This window comes from Onychomys torridus, chromosome X (assembly GCF_903995425.1).
Source record: "Onychomys torridus chromosome X, mOncTor1.1, whole genome shotgun sequence".
In the NCBI taxonomy this organism is placed as follows: Eukaryota; Metazoa; Chordata; class Mammalia; order Rodentia; family Cricetidae; genus Onychomys; species Onychomys torridus.
In genome coordinates, this window is record NC_050466.1 from 86,353,697 (window position 1) to 86,359,696 (window position 6,000).

The 6,000-nt window shown below is 39.0% G+C and overlaps 1 protein-coding gene across 1 annotated transcript in view; it reads right to left on the minus strand.

Moving 5' to 3' along the window:
- The window catches only part of Eda2r (ectodysplasin A2 receptor), a 45,910-nt gene extending 40,629 nt beyond the window's left edge, over positions 1 to 5,281 (minus strand). Inside the window, exon 1 of the mRNA XM_036175029.1 lies at positions 5,220 to 5,281. The gene's annotated coding sequence lies outside the window, so the exon portion shown is untranslated. The remainder of the gene's footprint in view (positions 1 to 5,219) is intronic.
- Positions 5,282 to 6,000: the final 719 nt, after the last annotated feature.

A 6,000-nucleotide genomic window follows, 5' to 3' on the forward strand; every position in this document is an offset into this window, starting at 1 on the left:
GTGTATTGACTACCATATTAGTGCTTGAAGTGGAGATTCATTAGCTTCCCAAGGAAATTTGGCAGTGTCCCAGAAAGAAATTGAAATCATGATATGTGGATATCTGGAAACTGTTTGACTAAGAAAGTGTGTTCTAATTTCTGATTTCCCTTACTACTTTTTAATCTTGCATCATATTGTTTCTACTCTGATCAGATTAACAAGCAGTCTAGAACAACTGTACCTCCCTGAATCCGTCAGTCCTTTTTACCCAACAATAATCAAATATGACATTTCTTCCTCAGGAGGCCAGGGAATGAAATACCCTACAGAAAGAGTGGGATAAGACAGGAGGCACATGTAATTCAATCCAAGGCAAAAACCACACAACAAGACTGGGAAAACAAGCCCAGAGAAAATAAAAGCCATGCCCATGAAATGGGAAAGATAATTGAAGGTGAACATAAATAAGAAAGATTGATATACACTTACAAAAATGTCACAATGAAACTCAATGTATCATATGCTAACTAAAACATTTTAAAGAAAATACATTTACATGAAAAAATGTTCAAGAAGAGGAAAAAGAGTTAGTACTATAAAACATATCTGGTAAAAATAAAGCTATTATCTCATACATAATTATGCTTTTGTGAAATAATTTTCAGAAATAATTTCAGATTTTGAAAATCTCACACAAAAGGTTATATTAGCCTCATCTTTTTATTGCTCAGAGGAAAATACCATCCACCTGTATTTGAATGCCTTGAATAACAAGCAACTCAGTACTAACAAGACAGTATGTTTTCATCATGATTTATTTATTTTTCTTCATTTTGACAACTGGTTAAAATTTAAGATAAAACTAATTGAGACTACATAGGCATGAAATTCCACAAGGATATATCAAGATAACATCAACACTTATGATCCAAGTAGGAAAACTGAAGCTACAGGAAAAAAAATACAATGTTGCTCAAAATCTAAGTCTCTGTTCAGGGCTCAGTCGATTTCCCATACACAAAGAGGCAGGCCACCTCCAGGACTGACTGCCGACTGACCATGTTACCAAGGATGTGGTTTCTCTTTTCTACACAAAATAATATTGGCTGTATAATTTCTCAACAAGAAAAATTCCAGAGGATAGACTGGGTCAGGGAAAGGTGGCTCATGGAAGTGAAGTAAGTAGTACTGCCCACTTTTTTTTTTTTTTTTTTTTTTGGCTTATTCACAATAGTGACTAACAACCTCCTGGAAATAATGACATTTTACTGTTTGATTCCATCATATATTACATGGAAACCACTTTATTTTTCATAATGGATTGCTATTTCTTACATATAGAGTAACTGTAGAATAGATGGTTAGTCACTAGAAAACTCAGTTGATAATTGTTTTCTACACTAGGTATTCTGTTAGTCACAAAAGAGAAAACAGACCAGAATAAGGAAGGCTAATTATCTGTAAGAGAGCATGTCTATAAAAACAATGAAAAAATATATAGTTAGTGCTAATCTAAGACAGACTAGAGCCATACTCACATCTCTCCTATGTATTTAATAATAATGGTCCACGTAGTATATAACCTAATAATAAAACTGGCCAGTGCTCTTCCCACTAAGCACCTTATGGGAAAATATAAGGGTGGAGCCAGTCTTCTAAAGGAAGCAGAGAAAAAAAATACCTTTTCCTTCAAAAGCTTCAGCTCTGAATAATGACTTAGCTTACTCCCTGCAGAAGGCATTCAGTGGAAGAGATCAAGAAGACATTTAACTAAAGGAAAGTTATATGGCCTGCCTTAGGTTTCTAAGCCAAGATATCATTTGCTTTTCTTATGGGTCTAGGGACTTTTTTCTCCCTGATTTCTCTTACTGAAATTTTTCAAAGACAAAGTAACTGGTACAAGGTAATTGGATGATTACCTCCCTCTCTTCCTCTCTAGTTCCAGAATTAACCTATCTAGCCATCATCTTATACACAAGCAGCTGTAGAAAATGAAGGGGAAAAGTGAACCAGAAAAAAAAAAAAAAAAGCTGTGGCTTGCATTTATGGCTCAGATACACAGAGACCAAATGATCTCCATCAGGTTACATTTTCTCTGAGCATTCTCTAGTGAAGAAATGATATAAGTAAAGAATTGAAAAGAATAATACATTCATTATAAAGAAATTTGTCACATTCTCCCATAATGTTTCTTTTGCAGTTATTGCCATCTGAAGTTGTTACCACTCCATTTTGTAAATTCTAAACCTCAGACTCATATTTTAATTAATAAATACCATGCCACATGAGAAATGGAAAAAAAGAAAGAAAGAAAACAGCTGATTTACCCGAGAACAGAAGATGGAGGGCAATTTGGTCTCTGATCTTCAAATTTCTGAACTTTCAGAAAAGAGGAGGTTTCAGTAAGTCACCCCAAAAAGCAGCATTAGAACATCTGAACAAAAGGAAAAACTTGTAACAACCAAGGTTTTCCCCACAAGAGATAATGGGTTCTTTCAGAGAACAGTGAAGACTTTTCCTCTAGAAGTGTTATCAGAAATGAGACAGGTGTTTAAAGGTGAAGTCAGGTGTAAAAGAAACATATGACTCATAAAAAACCTACTATTCATCAAGCATTGGGCTAGATCCTTTACAAGATTATCATTTTTAATCCTTTCAGCAAGTGGGAACTATTTCCCAATTTTTTGGGGGGAAAACAGAAACTTGGAAAGTTTTAATTTTCTCACTGGGCTTTCTCATGATTCTATGGGTGAATGGAAAGCATATCTCATTGTTGTATAAAACCAGACCAGTGATTACTGATGAAGAATGGAAATATTGAACATACAATGCTTTTAGGATTCTAAACAATAGATTCCAAATCACACTACCTAAAGAGGTAGGATGAAAATGTGTACTCTTTCAAAGTATAAACTAACCCTAAGAGATAAACTTCATCCTTCCCTTTTCAAATGTCATGTAAGTCATCACCTTCAAATTTCTGAGGAGTCAAAGTCAGGGCTTTGTCTACTTTTCATTTGTTCACTTTTGTGTTTTCTTATGCCTGCCCAGCTGAATCACATTTACCTAATTATTCTTCCTAAAGTATAGATCTGACTTTTTCTTTAATTCAGAAACTCACAGTGGCTGTACAATGATCTGCCAAATGAACAGAAAGGCAAGTATCCAAAGTCTTGTGTAGTTTCCCACCAATCTTATTTGTACTTTTTTTTCCTAATTGTACCAAAGCATCCAATTCAACTAGTATTCCTTTCACGTGTTCTGAGTTCCTTGCCATCAAGCAGTTGTTCATGTTTTCTCTGCTTAAAATGCCTTCTCTCCTTTTTCCACCTGTTGAAATCATATCTGTGCTACATAATCTATCTTAAATAATAATGGTTAACATTTACTGAGTGCTTATTTTGAACTGTGCTAAGCATATACAAGTATTTTACATACATAGATTAATTCAGTTCATCCTCAGAATAACTGATGTTGGTACTGTTGTCTCAACTTTTACCTGTAGTAAAATGAACCTCAGAGAGGGAGAAATCTTCCCTTTGACCAAGGTCACACAGTTGCTATTTGGTGGAATGAGATCTGAATACAAATAATTTTGTTCTCTAGCACCCAAAGATGTGTTGGGATTGAAAAAAAGTTAGCTGGGCATAATGAACACATACCTGTACTTACAGCATTTAGAAGTTGGAAGCAGGAGGATCAGGAATTAAAGAGCCTCCTTGCTATAGAAAGAGTTTCAGTTAGTCCAGCCTTACCTACATGGGACCCTATCAGGTCCTAAAGATACCCAAGACAACTCTTACTCAAAACAAAACACTCAAAATCTTTAAAAGAAAGAGAGAGAGAGAGAGAGAGAGAGAGAGAGAGAGAGAGAGAGAAGAAGAAGAAGAAGAAGAAGAAGAAGAAGAAGAAGAAGAAGAAGAAGGAGGAGGAGGAGGAGGAGGAGGAGGAGGAGGGGGAGGAGGAGGAGGAGGAGGAGGAGGGGAGGAAGGAAGGAAAGAAGAAAGGAAGGAAGGAAGGAAGGAGAAGGAAGGAAGGAAGGAAGGAAGAAAGAAAGAAACTAAGAAAGAAAGAAAGAAAGAAAGAAAGAAAGAAAGAAAGAAAGAAAGAAAGAAAGAAAGAAAAAAAAAATGAAAAAAGCCACAACTTTTCTGTTTTCCTCTGGCTCTAGTTGATATGGTCCTTACTTGACAACTTCAGAGCATTTTGACTAAACTTTTAAAGTTTATTTTGTGCAGTATTATTTGTGTTCCTACGCTCAGGATGAGTCTATTAAGCCATAGGGGATACAGCCTCTATTATCACACAGACAGCTTAGTACTTTAAGCTGGGTGATAGAGGGTATATATTCAGTATGCATCATATGTTGAATTAAATGTATGGCAGGATGAAGGGGACAGGAGAGTTACCTAGACAGAGTTCCACAACTTACTACCTCCCATTGCCCTACGTGACATTGTCCAATGCTGCCAAAACCTGTCAAAATGAAATCCCACAGCCTGTTTTCCCAGCCTAGTCTCTGGCTGGTCTCTTCTCCCTGCACCCCGCCAGTTCTTGCAGCTGTCTGGTCCTTGGCCAGTGTTTGGGGTGAGGCCGGATCAAAATATCACTGTCCTGGGCTCGGCTTCCAGCAGCAAGTGATCAAATGAAACTCAGTCACTGGTGACAAGGCTGGATTGAAAGCCCCCATACACAGTGCCAAATTGCTCTTTACACAGGCCCGGACTTGCCCGAGCACCACGTGGGTGGGCTAGTAGTTCAGCTTTCTGCAGGATGCTCTGAATGTCCAATCCATTCCCTCCTCCTCTCTCTTCCTTATCTCTGGATCCCAGATGCACAAGGTTGCTGGACAAGTCCGGGCATATTCCCAGAGGCCATCTGGCTCCAGTTTGAACCTGTACAGGCAGGAACTGACTAGTCAAGGCTGTAGGGCTAACAGCCTAAATTTCTGACATCTCAGAGAACGCAGTCAGGGCACAAACGACGAAATGACTGATAGCCACAGAATACCTTCCCCCAAGTCATGCTGACTTTGTAGTACCCTTACACCGACATCTGATATGGTCCTCTATTTCCGTCCCTAGGTGACACAGGTTCCAACTGATTTACCACATGAAGGAGTGTTTCCACACTTACCATGTAAAGATCAATGGATGGATCATACAACTGGACTCCCTGAACAAACACAGAACAGACACCCTGCCCAGTAGCCGCCCCTCAGCCCCCAGCCTGCATACCGCTCTCACAATAGGCGAAATCCGTTGCAACCAGAGTTCTTCTGGACTCATTTCACTTTCACGTGTGGCAACAACAGATCAAATCCATCCTCTGTTTCTTTCATGTTGTGCCTATCCCCCTCCTCTCCTCTGTGAGGCATGAGGGACAACTATTGGACTATTTGATGTGTCTGGGAGTGGTTATGCAAATAAACCCCGCCCCTGAGAGGACACTGTGAGTCTGGCGGGTAAACAATGGTCAAGCCTCAAGTGTGGCAAGAGTTATTAAAGCTCCAGGAACTGAAGCCGGGGCAAGTGGGGGAAGGGCCTAGAGTTGGATCTAGCTGACTCTGTGGGGAGGAAGGGAGGAGGCAGCTAAATGCAGCCCAGTTTTTAAAAGTTCTGTGCATGACTTAGCAGGCATAGAGTTTCAGAGAAAACCAAATGTTGGGACAGTTGGAATTCTCAGACACAAGGGAAAGCCACTTCCCAGCTCTGGCTTTTCAGTTTTATATTAGTACTGTCAGAAGATTAAGATTTTTAACAGGAAACATGAAGCTGAGGAAAGACCACTGAAAATGAAGAAACACTGGATTCTACATTTCACTCTGACTTTAAGCCATGCTGTCACCTCTGTTGGGTCATGGGTCTCTCACTGCACACATACTCACACACACCATATACATAATATCTCTAAGGGCACTTCCAAAAATGATACTTTCTGGTAGTCTTGGGATTTCACAGGGCACTGTAAGGGATGTCCTAGAATGCATTAAAATAGGAAGAAATGGGAGCCTGAGCA